The 20,000-nt window shown below is 35.1% G+C and overlaps 1 pseudogene; it reads right to left on the bottom strand.

Moving 5' to 3' along the window:
* Window positions 1–18,193, bottom strand: part of LOC113119618 (sorting nexin-13-like) — a 27,330-nt pseudogene extending 9,137 nt beyond the window's left edge.
* Window positions 18,194–20,000: the final 1,807 nt, after the last annotated feature.

Here is a 20,000-nt window from a genome sequence, read left to right as displayed (position 1 = left end):
AAAACATGTATTTATATATTTATAAACATAGTATATAATATATATTTTTCGCTTTATACAGTCATAAAAAAATTGCATAGATTAAAGTACAACAAATACTAAATTATATACAAATATTTTGCATAATGTATAATTTCACACATACTTAATTCATAACTTATTGCAAAAAAACAATGAGAAGTGGGAGGAGCCTAAAATTGGCTTCACCAACAGATCAAGTGAGTATAGGTTTTTTAATGAATCTCTGCAAACTACCTTTCATAATAATGCGCTAATTTGATATTAATGCTAATAGCAAATTTGAAGTCTCATGAGAATGGCTCATCACTCCACGGAGGAGAGGGGCGGGGTCAGCAGGGCTCATTAGCATTTAAAGGGACATGCACTGAAGCAGCACACAGCGAACAGAGCTGTTTCAGACAGGGTAAAATAGGTGTTGTTTTACACTACCACTGAGAAATTTTAACCAAAGTATGTTATGGACTTTTCATTAAGACCCTTAATGATCTAAAAATATCAACTTTTGGAAAATTGGCATCAGATGAACCGTTTAATTATCTTGAAGCATAACACAATGTGAATTTTTTCTTCTTTTGAAATTAAGGTGAAATGTTTTTTTTAATATTGTTACACAATGTTGTAACCAGGTATAATGCATTAACCACATTTCTACCACCTTGAACTAAGCTATTGTCTAGTCATTATAAGCAATAGACAACAAAAAGGACAGATTGAGGACAGAAAACACTGTAAACCTGTACAGTATTTATCTGCTGAAAATGTTAACAGCAGGTAAAGCTCTCACCCGTATCAGAGATAAAGGCATGAAGCTGAGCAGACTCATCCACGCTCCCGCTGCTGAGATCATCTAATGACTACAAAACACAATCATTTGAAACAATCATACACACGCCCGATATATGTAAATATTACACATGAACGGCTTTATTTGACATACTAAATTAATGCTTCCTGTTGGGGACCCGTTGAACGACTCTGGAGAAACAGAGAATTATGAATGAATTTGAGGAGATGATGTGTAAACACACTCATCTGTGTGTGTGTGTGTGTGTGTGTGTGTGTGTGTGTGGGTCACCTCCGTCCCCGTGGTCTGACCCCATGTAACTGGGCTCTTTCAGCATGTCCAGCTCGGCCAGCATCCGCACGTACAGCGGGTGCTGCTTAAACGACGGGTAAAACCTCTCGTCCCGCAACATCATATCATACACCTGAGGAACACAGAACACAGCTAATACAGTGGGCTTTTTAATGGTTGATAAATGGCATGATAAAACATCAAAAATCTCAAATTAGACTTGTATACACTAGTGTTGAAAAGTTTTAGATCGGTGAGATCTTTTCATCTTTTCATTCAGGCCTTTTTATCGGTTAAGTCTTGTTTGCTCATCAAGTCTGCATTCAACAATATTTTACTATTTCAAATAACTGTTTTCTATGTGAATATGTTAAATGTAATTTATTTCCGTGATGCTCCGCTGTATTTTCAGCATCATTCCTCCAGTTCAGTCTCACATGATCTTCAGAAATCAGAATATTTTGATGATTTACTGCTCAAGAAACATTTCTGATCAATGTTGAAGTGACTTATTTTTATTTTTATATTTTAATATTTTTACTGGCCATTATAAACTGTATGTAAATTTTTCATCATCATCAAAAACAACAACAACATGTAGAACAAAATGGGGAAAACACTGCAATTTTGATTATGTATTGATATTTGTATTTGTATATGTTTACTATATTACTATTTAATCAAACAAAAATAAAAATAAATAAAATAAAAGAATAATAAAAAATCTGAGAATCATCACAATAATAATACTGAGCTTTAAAGTATTTTACAATAATTCAACAATAAAAAATAACAATAATAATAATTATAATAACAAAATTATAATAATAATTGTTGTTACAATTATTATTTTACATAGCAACAGTAAAATTACAACACTAATATTTATGGTTGTATTTTCTTTGCTTTATTATACTACCGAACTCCAAAGAAATTCATAATACAAAATTTAATAATAATAATAAAAGTTATTATTAATATTGTTATTCTTATAATTAGTTTAATTTTATATAACAAATGACAATACTCATAGAGATTATATTTTCCCGGAAAACCACAGGGAAACTTCTGTTTTGAAATGCTTCACTTTTAACAGATTTATAAACACTTCTCATTACAAACTTGGAAAGATGTTTGTCGCATTATACTTTTTCAAATGCGCATTATGAGCGATATACATATACTAATCAAAGATTATGTTTTCATATATTTACAGAAGGAAAGTTAAAAAATATCTTCAAGGAACATGATCTTAATGATTTGTGGCACTAAATAAAAATCTATAATTTTGACACATGAAATGTATTTTGGGCTATTGCAACAAATATACCCCAGCGATTTAAGACTGCTTTTGTGCATATGAGTCACATATGCTCAAAGAAACATCTGTCATTACCTTCTTCTGGATTTCATCAAATATCTCGGGTGTGGGATCCTCTTTGTTGAGTTTCTGAGCCAGTCTGGTTACAGACACTTCGTCCACCTCCACCCTCGGAGAGGCCTGAGAGGAAATAACCAGTCAAGCATCACTTCATGATGCCTCGACTCAATCTTAGTGGTTAATCTCAATCCTCTCACCTTGTCGGACAGGTACTGGTCGTAGACGCCGAGCGCGGCGGCTCTCAGCAGGCCTTTGGTGGTCTGACTGCTATGCTTCTTCCCGTCTCTCTGGCTGCTCTGTAAGACCTCCAGCTGCTGCTGGGCCGTGACCCGATAGCCCTCCACCGTCAGCCAGAAGAACAGGATCGCCTGACCGCCCATGGGCTGCATGTAGTCTACAGACACAGAGAGATTAAACACACTGAGGAATGATATCTGAAGAGAGGACAGTTTGTGTGCATCTGCCTCGACTCACCCATGAAGAACTGCAGTGCGATGTTGTGCACTAATATATGCTCCAACGGAATCACACACAGCTTCCCAAAATTAGCTGCCAGTTTCAATGTGTCAACTTCCTGTTAGAAAAAAAAATAAAAAACTTGTGAAATGTTAATTGTCAGACAACTGATTAATTGCTGTTAAAACCTGAAAGTATTATAAGTAAATTTTATTATACATTTTAGAATTTTTTTGAAAAAGAGTCATTTCTGTATTTCTGTAATAAACAACATTATTAAAAACAGTTATTAATTATATTGGAACATACAGAAATAACTGATTTCAATACTATTATAACATAATACTGTAATCAAAAATAATAATAATGATGATTTTGGAAAATACTAATTTCTGTATTTTCCAAAAATATTCTTATTTATAAAATTAATTATTTATTTCTGTAATAATTAACTGATAATTAATTAAACATAATAATATTATTAATTAAACATTAATAATAACCATATATTTATAATATTTGTTATACACTCTTATTTAGATCATATTACAGTTTTTATTAACATTTTTATTTGTTTTTAATTTTTTAACTTTTTATTATTTTATTCTGTTTTTTTTTTTAATAATTAGATACTGTATAGCTTTTATTAATTTATATTTCAGCTTTAGTTATTAAAGTACATCAAGGCAAATAAAATTAAAATGAGAAATGCTTCCCCTGCAAGCAGTTAAATATAGTTGTTTTTTTATTATTATAACTTTTTTTTCTGTTCATTCTTATTTCAAGAAATTAAAATGTTTATTATGGTTTTAGTTTCAGTTAACTATATAACCCTGATTAAGATTAATTATTTAATATATTTCACTTCCACTACTGTTTAAAAGAAATGGAACCAGAAATGTTTTTAATGAATATTCATGTATTATAATGAAGCAGATGTGAATGGAACAGGAGAGAGGTGTTTACCTTCCCTGATTGCAGCCGTTGTATCCGTGTTTCACAGACCTTCTTCACAAAGAGCAAACTATTGATTTGATTCTTTATGAAGTTGATATCTGTGAAGATGAAGAGTAAACAGTGTTTGTTAATATAAAGCCTTGAACTGGCTCTCAAATTTTCCAAAACAAACCCCAGTATTCATAGTTTATTTTCCAAGCGAATGAAAAAGCACTTGACACTTGAACGTGTGTGTGTGTGTGTGTGTGTGTGTGTGTACCGTCTCCTCCCGTGTCCAGAGACCGCAGGTACTGAAGCTCCTCCAGGACTTTGTCTTTGACGGCCTCCAGCTCGGCTGCTTTGTCTGTCAGCTTTAAGATGTTCAAGAAGGCCTCGTAGTTACAGCTGGAGTCACGGATCTAAACACACACACACACAAAACGTATTAAAGGTCATTGATGACACGCTCTTGGACTGTAAGAGCCGAGCAGGTCTCACCATCCAGATGATGAACTGGTTGATGTAATCAGGGTCACTCAGCTGGTTAATTAAGGGCAGCAGTACTCCTCTGGCCAAAACTTCCTGCAGGACACCAGAGAGTCAGTCAGTGAATCAACACAAGTCTGTTCAGTGCGAGACACTGAGACTGCAGCTCTAATCTTGTAGTCTCAACATCGAGACCTAAAGCCCTGATCTCAGAACAAAACCCATGTGTCTGCTTTCCAGAAATCCCAGATCTAGTGTCTTAAAGGAATGTCCTGGATTACATACAACTTCAGCTCTATCCACATCTTTTGTGAGATAATATCAAATTCCACAGAAAATAATTAAAATTGCATCTTACAGGGAAATTATTTTGCAGTAGTTTAAATTAGAATAAATGTTATCTGATATATTGGAGTATTAACTAATATTTGACTTTTCCAATTATTATTTTATTTTTTGTATTTATTTTAATTAATATTATTTCAAGTTTTTTTTCTGTGTTTGTCATTTTTTATTTCTATACTTAGCTTTATTGTTAATTTTAGTATATGTAATTTTAGAACTTTTTTATTTAAAAAAAAAAATGCCTTTTCAAAAGTTGCCAAGACATCATTGAATTTTTTTATATTTCTATTTACATTTATTTTACTTTATGTTTAAGAAATGTTAGTACTTAAACTTTTTTATTTCAATGAGTTTCTAAGGCAACATTTCCTTATTTTTAAGCTTTTAGGTTTAAGTTTTTGATCGTATTTGTTCTTTTACTTTTATAATGGCATTAAAATACTGCAGACTGAAAATGTTTTAAAAACAGTGGTCTTGTGGTATTGAATTATAGTTTGTATTAATATTTTGAATCAAAGTTTATTTTTCTATTTTCAATTTTTATTTCAATTCAGGTTTTAAGGTTTCAGTTTTTCATCTTATATTTTATTTTAGCTTTATTTGAAATTAAAACAACTATTTTTAACAGTTTTAATTTTGCTCTGATTGCAACGGAAGGCAGAGTAGAAGGTTAAGAGGTCTTTAAAAACCAGACAATGTCAGCATAACAATAATGCATGGTTTTCTCCACATAAACAGTGCTTTACAGTTCTCATCCCAGATGTTATTTGGATGAATGTGGGACTGATTCAGCATGTGTGAGTGTCTCACCCTGAGGAAGTATCTCATATTCTTGTTGTGGAAATCTCCAGGAGGTAGTAACAGATACAGCAGCACTTCACAGAGATCCCGCAGGTAACCTGCACCAAAAAAAACAAAAGTGCAGCGCTCACATACATTTAATTAAATCATTGTCTTTTAGAGTTTATCAATCACACTTGGCCTCATCGTGACTCACCTATCATCTAAAATTGATAATTATGTTTTTTTTATAACATTTAAGACTTTTCATGTCCTCAAATTTCTTCAAAAACCTAATAATCTACTTTTACGTTGTGTTTTTTGTGTGTGTATTTCTGTAACTCAACAGCTACTGTTTCCATCTACTATCAGTGTGTGGAAAACAGCAGCGTAAACATTCTTCAAAACATCTGCAGACGAAAGAAAGTTGGTTTAGGAAAGACACGAGGATGAGTAAATGATTTGTGATCACTGATGATCACATGACATCTTTTATATTCACAGGGCACATTTATACACACTCCTCCACCCAGCAATCCTGTTTGAAAGATTTCTCAAAGCACTTCCTTGTATTCATGACTGGGTGTGGGTTTAATTAAGTCTTTCAGCTGGTCTGGTGTATAAGATCTGCCCTAGAGAAGCATGTTTGACTTATTCATGACTACTGTTGACATAAACCCAAATCAGGCTTGAATCACTGAGCTGGAGTCTCTCGACTGTCTATAGACACAAATCCTCCGTGTTTGTCTTGCCTTCTTCATCCTTGCGTGACGTGCACACCACATCTCTGCAAATCTTCCTCTCCATTTCCACCTCCGCCTCAAAAAACGAGTCCAGCAACTCGTCCGGAGCGTCACCTGCCACAAACACACAGACATGGTCATGCACAAGAGTCAGTGCAATCACGTTGCCATAAAAGACTCAAGTTCAGTCCTGATATTGAGATCTTTACATCACGTCCTAATCAGCGGTGATGCAATACAAAGCTTTAGGTTGCATACTCATTCCTCATTCCTCAAAACATCTACCTCCTCATTCCTCTGAAGAAATAAAAGTTAAATGGGTTCGAAAACACATGAGAGCGAGCAAATGAGGACATTTTGCTTCATTAGAGTTACACTCAGTCAACATGAATAAACAATCTGGGTTATTTTAGTATAACTGAGATACTATTATAATGCATCTTACTTTTTGGATTTACCATTACATTTTTAATTCATTTTTAATTAAACAATTAATTCAAATAAGTACTTAATTGTGTGTTTGTCATTCTTAATATTAATTTATTTATTTTTAATATGTTTATATGGTTTTCATAAATTTTTATCGCAGTTTTAGTTTAGTTAAATTAATTCACCGACATAAACTACATGAAAGCGATAAATGTTTTTTTGGCAACCAGTTGAAATAAAATAAGTTTAATAAATATGGATACATTTTATAAATGCATGTATATTCACTGATTAATTATTGAAAAGTTAAGTTAGCTAACATTACCTAATGAGACCTTAGAGTGAAATGTTAGCAGTATTACCACTGATAAACTGTGCAGACAGACAGTTTGAACAGAGAAGAGAACAGAAGAATCCTTACGTTGTTTTGGATCGTCTCTCTCGTTCAGCCTCTCCTGAGCTTTCCTGAAGACACGCAGATGAGTGGCAAAGTCATCCACCAGTCTGGTGGTGAAGTACGGCTGCCAGTCCACCTCTTTAGACCTAGGGAAAGGAAAGATTGAGCACTGAATGAATCTCAGGATTAAAGCAGTGTTGGGTTGGTGGCCAGGTGTTGTGACTGACACAGATGTCAGGTGTCTTACCTGGTGGAGAACTCGACGAGGGCGTTCTGGACCGTCTGACGGATCTCCAAGAGGAACGTTTCATCATCACTCAGAGTGTAATACCAATACTGGATATAGTCCCTCAGGGCGAACTGGATGACCTGATGAACGACATGAGAAGAGGTCCTATGAAATCCCTTTTTTTTTCAAATTCCATTTTATTGTTCCCCAAATTGCGTTCTTTTTTCTTTTCTTTTTTAATTTATCAGATTTTTTTGTTTGTTGATAAATTCATTTTAATGGTTAAATTCAAAAGCAAATCTAATTTAAATTTAGTCTATTAATATATATTTTTTTAAATATGCATTTATAAAGTAGTTTAATTTTTATAATAATATTATATTAATAAATATAAATAATATATTTTCTGTTTTTACCAAATTCTGTGTTATTCATTAAAATTTTTCTGGATTCCATTTGAATAGTAATTCAATTTAAATAATACATTTTACTACTACAAATAATATTATGGTTATTAAACGAAGATCAAGTTATGTGCAAAAGTAATTTATTTGTCACAATTTCTTCAAGTTAAACTGAACTTTTATTTCCCATGAAGACCTTTGAGTTTCTGTATGTGTATAATATGATGACAGTTTTCCTCAAATGAAACTGCAAAATGCTCAGAAACCTTGAAAAAACAACACAGAATTTCCGGGGGGAAAAAAAACATTTCTTATTGCCTTACTACTATTGTGAAAATTGTTAAAGTTTTAATTTGTTACATTAATTAAACCATTAAAAGGGAATGTAAAAAATATATATATAAATATAAAATATAATATAAATATTATTATTTATATATATATATATATATATATATATATATATATATATATATATATATATATATATATATATATATATATATATATATATATTTTATATATATATAAATATAAAAAAAAAATTGGAAGCCACTGAATTTTGAAAAAAAAAAATTCATGATTTCATATCACCTCACAAGTAAATGTATTTTTCTGGTTCATGTGCTCTCTGTTCTGTTTGGCACAGACACAATGACCCATCACTGCTACTGCAAAGGACTCTGGGTAGACATTCCAGAGCAGATGTGAAGCTCAGCAGAGCTGACAGAGTCTTAAACTTAATGCAATTTCCTCAAAACCTCAGATTTACATAGGAGGAGTTACACAAGGATTTCACTCATAAAGATGTCTTATACTAAGGGACGAGGTTTAAATGCAGTCACATCATAGAAAAACCGGATACTTATCCGTCTTTTCTCATGTCTACAAGTCTCTCTAGTCCATGCAAATCAGTTACTGAAATTAACCACAAAAAACAGGAACCATTTATGAACACATTAGCCTTGTTCCAAAAACCTAGACTGCTGCCTACGAAGACAACATTTTTAATGCTGTTCAAAACAGAAGGTAACACCATGCTGTCTAGTTATAGTTCACTTGTCCAAGGCAGCAGCAAATGCATGCTTGCAGATTACCACCGCTTTTGATAATAAATGTGTATTAAATAATAAATCCAGAAAAACCAAAACAGATAACTGAGAATTCTGAAAAATATTTATAGAAAATACTTCACAGGGCTCCAATATTTTTTTTTTAAATGGAAATAAATTATTCAATTAATTAAACATGATTAATTAAATGTAATCATTAAATTGAATTAAATGTAAATTACATTAAACATTTATTAATTATTTTTTTAATTCAACTAAATTTAATGCAAGATGTAAACTATATTATCGCCCAGCTCTAAAAGCACTATACAAATGAACATAACTTGACTTAAGTAAAATAACCAATAAAAATCAAGTATATAAATATACTTCATTGTAACTTGATGCAACTTGAGCGTCAGTTTGAGACACACCAGAATGTCATTTACATATCTCAGATACAACAGTAAAACAAGCTGTTTTCTAAATGCCAAAGAGAAGGTGTAAAACGGTTGTGCAACATCAATATGGTGGTTTAATGGTGCAAGAAACATCTCTGGCTAACAATAAATGCAAATAAAAGATAAAGTGTAGCATTAAAAAAGTGACCCCAGCAGAACATGTGCATTGTAAGCAGATGTAAAACCGATTCAGTACATCTGCTTTCTAAAAACCTGCGTCTGACGCATGTCACGGGCGGAAACAAACGGCATTTGTGAAGTGAAAGTTGTGTAGAAACCACAGGTTCCTCAGATGCATGAATGAGCACGTTCATCGGTTTCGTTGTACCTGCTGCAGTGGATCATCGATGATACTGGATCCTGTCAGACGACGGTCGATCTTTATGGGCTTGGACTCGGACTTCATCTCCTCCGAAACCTGACCAACAAACACAAAGAATTAAAACTCAAAACTCAAAGTCATCATGAAATAAAAATCAGCTATTTCATTTCTTAAAGGGTTTTTTTTAAGCAAGTAGCTCATTGTACTATCTACGAGCCATATTTTTAGGCATGAAACTGCCATAGTTTTAAAAGACAATATCTCTGTTTGCATTGAGCTTTCAGCATCGTAGATTGCAGATATTGTTCAAGCTCAAACAGCGACATTACACATTAACTAAAGTAAAAAAAAAAAAAAAAAAAAACGAAAAAAATTAAATCACAATCAACCACCCCTTTAATAAATATTTCTGTTATTATTGGGCATTACTAAATGTTATTGTAAATGAAAATGTCGAAAACACTTGTTCACTCATTAAATTATGAGCCTTAGTTTACATGTCAGTGACTATATCATCTAGCAGAAGAATGATAATGAATTAGCTTAATAAAACCAATTTAAATTGAATAATAAAAAACTATCACCATATATATACTCAGAGGTCTTCACAAAACCTTTCAAAATAAAAGTTCAGTTTAACTTGTAGAAACTGACAGAAATATATTACTTTTGTACCAGAGAATCTACTTCTCAAAGCAAAAATAATAACAAAAAATACTTAAAAAATTGTTTCTTCCATATTTTAATATCTGTTGTGCAGCAGGTCAAAAATATCCCCCCAAAAATTGGTTAGGGAAATGTTTGCTTGATTACATTTTTTAATATACATTATATATAATTGAATGAAAAAATATAATTCAAATGTTTTAAGAAAAAAATGCTGTATGTCAATTTTTTTTAAGTATTAGTATTTTTTATAAAAAACTAAAATATGGAACTAAATGATTCAATTAAAATAAAACATTGAAAAAAAAGCTGCATTTCATACTTTTTAGTTTTAGTATTTTTATTACAAATATATATTTTAATGTTAATAAACAATTATTAAATTATTTTAACGTATTAAAATATTTAACTTACTCATTCAATTTAATTCAAATGTTTTAAGAAAACATTTGAACTATTCAAACATCTGGTAGCGCATGTTGTCAATGACGCGCATTACGTCAATAACAGGCCAAAATAATACAAAGAGACATAACTACTTGTATAGATATAGTCTATTTAAGTTTAAACATATTTGACAATGTATTACCTACACAAAAACAAGGAAATCAACTAATGGCCAAGACTGCAGACCTCACTCTCTCTCACCCTCACGTTCTCTGCGCATAACGGTTTAAATGAACAAACAAATTTTTGTGCAAGCAATTTAAGGTCGCGACTGTTGTCCCAAATATAGCAGGCTTCATTCAGTGATTGTAACATATATTATTAATATTAATTGAAGTTTTACAGCATATAGAACTGACATTGAATGCTCCGAGCGAGCTGTGCTGTGGTAAATATGGAACTTTTCCTTGACATGAAACGATAAATAATTAAACCTCGGATCCTTTGCTCGACAGAACTCCCCGAAGCCTGCCCCATCCGCGTTACTGATCGGTCTCGTGTCCTTACAAATGAACGAAATTATTTTATCCGTTATGGCCTCTTGTCGTGTTGCAGACAAAGAGCTTGCGGCGGGCGACGCAAAGTAACGTTAAGTGTCAAGACGTGACTGTTTAGCTGGAGCTCTACACATTATGCCATGCTCATTTGGGTGCACATTTTTGAGATGTGACCTCATGTTGCTAGTGGTCGAATGGTATGCTAATTGTATCTTAAATAGCTTGCATACAACTTTATCTTGCGGGTCAACAATTTTCCCTCACTTTCTCTGCTGCGGTCGAGTTGGGTTCTGCACTTGCTGCCATCTTCCATGAAGACGCGTCAACTTTCAGCAGTGATGCTGTGCCAGACAGAGCGACTCCTGTGGCCCGTCCCTGAACCCTCAGGCACGCTAGCACGCCCACTCGCAAAGCAGACAACCACGTCTCGACTACCGCGGGCCTTTTTTTCCACATTTTTTTATATTCGAATATTAATTTTCACCTTCGAAATTCGAACTATTCGAAGACATATTTGAATTTAGAATATTCGATGACAGCCCTAGGATGTTGTGGTAAATATAATAAATAAAAACAAATAAAAGAGTTTGCACACCTTCGGTATGGCCATCTGTGTTGGTGGCAGGTAGGAGTGTTCACACCTTTCCAGGTGTTTCTCTGAGTTTATCTTTCCAAATAAAAGCAGCACTACAAAACCCCTAGAAGAAGAGAAGAGAGAGACTGTATCATCATACGGAAACATCACAGAGCGTAAAGTGCACTGATGCTGCCACTTACCCGCCAATGAAACAGAGGATGTAGAAAGCCAGATAAAAGATAGCAAAGGGTCCAAATGTGATGAGGAAGAGGACGACTCCGAGACCCCCCCATCCCCAGATGGACAGACTGGCCTGAAACACACAAACACAGATAGACATGGAGAGTTAATGACACTATTTCTTATCTTTGGATGACTGTGAGTGCTCACGCTAAAGAGCGTTAACTGATCAGAATAAAAGCAGCATGAATGTAACATAATTAAACATACAGAAGAAAACCACGACATGACTGCAGCTACTGAACAACTCAAAGTGCACATCATCAGGGTCCAAAATGATCAAAATAGTGTGTGACCTCTGACATGTGAATGGAGATTTACTGCTGATCACAGAACTGAAAGAACGCATGAGAATCGTGTGATTTAATTTCGATTACAGGCCGTTTCATCAAGCTGCATTTTGCCCCAGATCATCATCATCATCATCGTAACAGGGACCCAGAAAAACTGAAAGCACAATGCAGGAGCTTTCAGCCGACAGGTAAAGGATTCCTAAAGAGCTGAAGGAGGAAATAAACCAGAGACGGGACCGATGAGAGATGCGAGTGTGAATGCGTCCAATGGCAAAGGTTTCCTGTTTTTGCAAGGACAGGAAACTCAGTGTCCCAATATGTGCCCTTCCCTTCCTTCTCCTGGGCTGATCACACACACACACACACACACACACACACACAGACACACACACACACACACACACACACACACACACACACACACACACACGGATCTGAAGGGTCAGACATGGAGTGTGTCCTGCTCAGCTGAAGTGTGTTAAATAAACATCAGACAAAATATGATCAAACGTTCGTCTGAGAAATCAAGAGAGGAACATGACTAAGAAAGAAAGAAGGTCAGTACATTTAAATACAACTGCAATATGGATTAGTGTCTGTGAATATGAAAACACAAAAAACACTATTTAAAAATATGAAGCCTGCATGTTCTGTGTGATGCAGTTTAAAAACCGAATCAATAAAACGATTAAATCAGGAACGTAACACCGTCATGTTGCACGTAAAACAGTGCTGTGGCTGCGTTTACAATTATTTTTGTTGGCGAAATTTGTTGGCGAAATGAAAAAAAAAAAATCTTGCTCTTCATGTGATATTTATTAACTATAAGAAATTATATAAATATACATTTTCTGCCCCCATATCTTGAATTTTGTGTTCATTCAGAATGTATTTTAATAGACTGAATCATGCAGTGAAAATGTGCATCATATATGCGTGTTCTGTTTGGTTTTTGCGATATACTCGACAATCTCCATTTGCACATCGTTAAAACAACAATTACGATATTATTGCGAAATTACGATATAAAGGGCACTAATATGTAATTTGTTAACTTTTAATAAATTGCTGTTCAATACATTTAATTATCTCAATAAATTAGACATGCTTTTTGAAAATAAATGTAGAAATAAATAAATTAAATAATACTGTATATTTGAAGAAATAAAACATAGGGCCCTACAAACATTACATAGGAGATGAATGGTTGGTTCAGTCTCTTACGGTCACAGTGGGCAGCTCTCGGCCAGAATAAGCCGCAATGTTAAAGGTCTGGCATCATGAGAGCTTTAGAGCACATGAAAGCACTGATTTAACCTCAGGACCACAAACCCTAGTCCTGACCCGCTGACCTCATGTTGAGTCCTCTGCCCACAGCGGGCCGTTCACGACTCGTGCTGCTGACATCCTGTGGATTTGGTCAAACAGCATCGCAAACACACTGCTGTAACTTTCTAGAGACTGATTTATGCCACACAATGTATGTTTGTGTTATTAGAGGGCTGAACAAACAGGCTTTCACACGGGACCGCAAAGCAGCAGTCAGCAAACTACTCTAGAAGAAACACCAGCAAACAACACAACACTATCAGAGCAAAACAAATGACATTTTTAGATTTTCTTTCTGCGTGTTCTGGATGAACCGCAGATATTCAATCAGTTTTAACATCATGTAAAATGATTTGCCACACCTTCCAATGACAGGTGAACTGAGAACTTTTCCAGCCATTAAACTGCGTTTACATTCAGTCATAAAAAAGTCTATTTGTGCACTAGTTAATAAACGTAATATTATATTAGAAGTATGCATCGTGTTTATTATATAAAGAGTCTTGCTCAAATACACATACAATCTAACTGACTGAAAAATGTCCTTGTCTGTGGGAAGGTTTCCGTGTGCTCTGAAAAACATGTTTCGGCTCTTATCACCACCAAACTAACCTCTAAAGAAGATAAAAGCAGATTACAGCCCACAGCGGGACTAGAAAACTGCTCTCTTTATCGTCAAACACACAATAATCCAACAGCTGCTTTACCTTTACCATGTTTTCTCATCAGAACACATTATATAAGGTGACAATCTCCATCCAGGAAGAAGACAGATGAGCCGTGCGCTTTCGAGGACAGACACGCAGGGGACATTAATTCAATCTAATGCATAAATCAATGAACCATCCATTCGTCAATGGAAAGCGGTCTCTTAACAGCGAGGATCTCATTCGGTCCTGCTGCGTTCTCCTCACAGGACGGGTCAGCAAAAACTTAAGCCAGGTTAGGATTATTATCTACCGACTGCCATTCAATAACCTGCTGCAAACAAGCTCCTCCTTCTTAAACTGCAAAATTCATTAACATAACGCCTGAATATCCTCAGCTGGGACGAGGCCTTTATACACAGCCTGACCTGATAAAGTTAGACGGTGAATCAGCACTGAGAAGAGCTCATTAAATGATCACTTCAAGTGCCAACAAGTTCCCCAAGGTTTCAAGTGTGATCCTGCACAAAGCTCATCAGGCTTCTCCATTAATTCAGGCTGGTCACTGAGGTCTATTTTAAGAGCTGTGTAAATACCCAAGGCTCGAGTGCCGCTGGCCTGAGATCAAACGCTGTGTACATAGTCCAGATATAAGCTTCAGCACTTACAGAGAAGAGAGTACAAGCTCTTGAGAAACCACAGTACAGCTGCATTTTACTTACTGACACAAGCCAAATAAAATGATGCTCTTAAAAATTTAACACTTTTTTTAGTCTTTAAGAAAACAAGTTGCATTTGCTCATGGAGTATTATTACTCTAACTATACTCTGACTAACTATAAATTTCTAATTTTGGAAGCATTTCCCAGTTTAAAGGGTTAGTTCACCAATAAATGAAAATTCTGTCATGAATTACTCACGCTTGTGTCGTTCCAAACCCATAAGACCTCCGTTCATCTTTGGAAAAACACAGTTTAAGATATTTCTGATGAAATCCGAGAGCTTTCTGACCCTCCAAGGGTCCTACCACGATCAATACAAATACTGCAACTTCACCTAAAATTAACACAACCAACAACATTTCTACAACTTTAAAATTTAAATTAAAACGGAAAATATAAAAATAAAATGAATTATAATATAAAATGGTCATAAAAACAATAATATTATAATATTACTTATATTAAAATAACACTGTGCTCTTCCACCTTGTTCTACAAAAGTTAATTTCTTAATAAATATGATGAAATAAATACAAATTAATATTGGTGAAAAATGTAAACATCTATCCATCTATCTTGAAGACTGTAAATATATATATATATATATATATATATATATATATATATATATATATATATATATATATATATATAATTTTTTTTTTACCCCTTCCTTTATTTCACAGGTTACATGGTGTAACTGTGAAATAACAGCCTGTCAGTATTAGATAATAATACCAGCTAATTAACACCCCATAACCAAGAGCTGCCCAAAGCTTTGATAATGAGCGGATGATGAGATTTAGAGCATATATCTGGCAAATCTGATGCGTATAAACAGGGCACATGCAGAGAGCACATCGAGCACGCAGGAACAGATTCAGAGCACAGGTGAACTGAGCTACTCGTGTGGTAATACGAGCCTGACTCTTCGTCAAGTGCTGCCCATTTACAGTTTTGCATTCCTCTGTTGACACACAACCCAGCAGTGTACCGTGCAAGCATGCATACTTCTTAATATTTACTCGTGACAACAGAAACAAACATGATAACACCCTGAGCATGACATTGCTATAGATCTATTTGTTCTTATTTAATGCAAAAATATAAAATATAACATCATATAAATCACAGCAGGCTGGCCTGAAATGCTTTGGTTCAGTGGTAATGCATTAACTCCGAGGTCCAGCCCTAAAATGCAAAGACAGAGTGACTGTGTCCTGATACGCCAGGACACGTGTGGATGCTTTTACAATGGGTCACGTGACTAAAGATGATTCACCTCTTTAGGTAACGAAATAAAGACACAGATTTCAATGCACTGAAACTTTTGACAAATGCATGACTTTCATTGATGAAATATGGCATGCAACCAATTAGCAGGCTTGTCTCTTCATAACACAACAAGGGGTTAACCTGTAATTATTTTATTATCAGATTATTAACCTGAAATAACCCCAACACAGAACAAGTGTAACAGACTCAAATCAGGCCTGTCATCATAACTGGATTAAAACATTTGGATAAAAGCGTCTGCTAAATACTTAAATATAAATGTGAATATAAATAACTATACTACAGCATTTGCATGGTCTTAAAGAAGTAGCTCTCTAAAAATTAACATTTTGTGGAAATTTCCACACCGTCAGGCCATCAAAGATGTAGATGAGTTTATTTCTTTAGATTTGGAGAAATGCTTAAATCACCGTCTCACCAATGGATCCTCTGCAGTGAATGGGTGCCACCAGTCCAAAACTGCTCTAAACAAATATGTTTTCGGATTTTGTTGTGAGAGGCAATGGGGACTGGACTCTATCACTGGAGGAAGTGTTAATATGGACTCATATTTTAGCCAAAAGGAATTGTTTTAAATTAAATGCATTTTGCTTATGGATTTGTATCTTACAAACATGCAGCTTTTGGCTTCTCAAGATGTTAACTGATGGACTGGAGTGGTGTGGATTATTGAAATGTTTTTATCAGCTGTCTGGACTCTCATTCTGACGGCACCCATTCACTGCAGAGCATCCGTTGGTGAGCAAGTGATGCAATGCTACATTTCTCCAAATCTGATGAAGAAAGAAATGCGTCTAAAAAATGGGTGAACTATTCCTTTAAATGTCACTTACAGCCAAAACAGGATTTTACTTTTGCCAAAGCCCAAGCAAGTTTGTAACTTTAAAATGAGATGATCAGAAACTGAAATAAAATTCACACACAAGACTAGTCTCGTAAAGCCAGGCTTATCTTGGCTATCTTTAATCTTACTGGAATGGAAAACACTCTGGCTTTCTAAATAATCTAATATAAACATATATTGAACAGTTTAAAATAACATAAAAAGTGCAACACAAACAAATCCAGGCTTCTCATCATCATACAAACAAACTAATGATCTGAACTACAAGATATACAGCTAAGACACGCGTTTTTACTTATGTAAACATGTACGTTTTTAATATAAACATGTGATCAGATACTGAAACAACGTGGTGACAGACAAACAAAACAAGTGTCTGTTATCAGGTGTGTCATCATAAATAAATTCGTGACCTGGATAACAACACTTTTGATCCATACACACAAAACTGACATTTACTTCAACATACGTTCAATGTTAGTGAAAATACACGATCAAAGGCTTGAATGACACAAACACACAGAAGTTACACATGACAGTAACATGAGTTTCGCACACATGCCACGACGCATCTGTCATTTCCCACCAGCACTCAACATTAACAAACTGAACCACGCAGAAAACACACAAAATCCTCTAATCTCCACCCATGGCAGCTATACACACAGCTGTCACGCACACATTACTCGTGTAAACACACATATATAATGTAAATACACACAGACCGCTGTTGTTAGCTGAGCTAACGTTAGCTGCAGACTTACTGTCAGCGCTCAGAAACATCTAATCTCTTCGCATTAATACGTGTAATCCCGCACACAAGTCGTGTGTGCGTTAAAGTGTGTAACCGTGTGTATTCTTCAACGTGTGTGTGTTTATTTACCTGTTCAGGTAACCCACGGCTAAGCTAACGGCAGCGGGAAATACAGCGAAAACAGCACACTGGCCAAGCAGCGAGTGAAAACCGCGACTTACCTCTGCAAACATTATTTAAAATGCAAAACCGGAGGTCTTTCGGTTTATCTCCGCCACATTTTAACGTTTTCCTTTCTTCTCAAGTTCATAAACTGAAGCGCTTCAGGACTGCGCGCGCCCTGTCTGCAGCCGCCATGAGCGCGAGCTCGACAAACCGTAGTGATTCGATGCAAAAACTAGAGCGTACACTCCGGCGAGCGGCCGAGGAAAGATCACGTGATGGGAAACGCAGGCTCCGATTGGTTCGCGGGATTATATCTAGCGGTTTGGTTATTATATGACTAACGTTACATTTGATTGACAAAAGTACACATTGTGAAATAAGCCTAAATAAACTTCATCATCAAATAATATTAGAATGTATGAGTACACATTTTTTCATACAGTGCTTCGCAATATAGACTCGCCTACGCTGCTGCTGTAGAGTGGGTATACTAGTCAAAAAGTATACTTAGCGTAACCCGTGATTGGTCAGCGCGTGACGACACACCTTTATCTTTAGCGATCTTTAGTAAATTTAAAATAGCACAGACTCTGTTTAGATTCGACGATCTATACATAGTATCGTGCTTCGGCTTGTGGAAAAAAATCTTTCACAATCAAATTAGTTCACAAACCGTGAGTCATCTGAATGCATTATGCTGATCCAGCACTGATACAGCAGTTTTCATCAACTCTCAGTACACTGCTCTCAACATGTGACACAATGAAACACTGAACATGATCTGGCGCACAGCTGGAATAAATGCATGTCTTTTAATCTTCTTTTCTTTTTTTTCTCATGAGGTCAAACGTATTCCACAACGTGTCGCACGGTGTAATCACTGCAATAACATGTTGCATGGTACAAAAGCTTTTAATGCATCATGAAAATGCATTTGGCTACCTGTTTCCAGCTCCGCAAAGCCGCGGTCGGGTCACACTGCATATTTCCAGGCCATTTCAAAATCCAAGTGAGCTTATTCATCATAACATAAGACTTGATTTTATCAGTCCAAGGCAGAAATAAGTAGCATGTACTGTATTTTCTTCATGACAGTCCCACAACAGGATAAAGACCGGTTGACTCCAGGCCAAGTGACTCCTCATGACGTCACACTGAAGGATCCCAAACAAACTTTGGACCTTATATAGGTTTATGACCATAAGAGAGTACAGAAAAACAGACCAGGCAGATTAAAGTAGCTACCAATAACTGCAGGGTACTGCACGGTATTGATTTGATGAAAGTGATTCTGATAAAAGAGCCTACAGTTTTGTGAACAATACAAAATATATATTTTTATATATTATTTATTTCCTTGATTTATGGATGTTTTTGCATTTGAATGAACATGACAAGGATAGCCTAATGTTGCTTTATAGGCTAGTTAAAAAAGCATTTATTTCCCCGACAGCAATATATGATAACATTTATGTTTATATTCATGTCATAATTTCTTTAACATTCTAATTCAGTATTTGATATAGTCATGCAATGTGAATTTTCTTTATTTCAAAATACATATTTAAAAAAAAAACTATATTTTCCCCCAACAAATTACATAAAGCCAAATAAAATGTGCTATATATTTTATATTTAGTATCTGTATCAGAATGCTTTTACAGTATTATGATGATGTATAAGATCATGTAGTCACTGCGTTATGTTCTTCACCCTGTCAGCATGTCCTGAGTGATATAAGGCAGTATAGTGATGTGGGTAACAGTCAGTGTGGGTTCTTCTGCTGCATCTCTCCTGTCGAGCTATTTTTAGATCTCACGTCTGGTTGCTGTGCTCGGGAGCGCGCGCTCGCTGAACATCCGCTATGCATTTTTATGAATGAGTGTGTGTGTGCGCGATCATCGTCCTTTCTATCGCAGCATCCCACAAGCGAGCACGAACAGAGAGATACTCCTTCAGGTGAGTGCATGTCTCATTTTAGCATCCTCTAGATAGATAGATAGATA

Source organism: Carassius auratus, chromosome 19 (genome assembly GCF_003368295.1).
Source record: "Carassius auratus strain Wakin chromosome 19, ASM336829v1, whole genome shotgun sequence".
Taxonomy (NCBI): Eukaryota; Metazoa; Chordata; class Actinopteri; order Cypriniformes; family Cyprinidae; genus Carassius; species Carassius auratus.
This window is presented reverse-complemented; position numbering and strand designations above follow the sequence as displayed.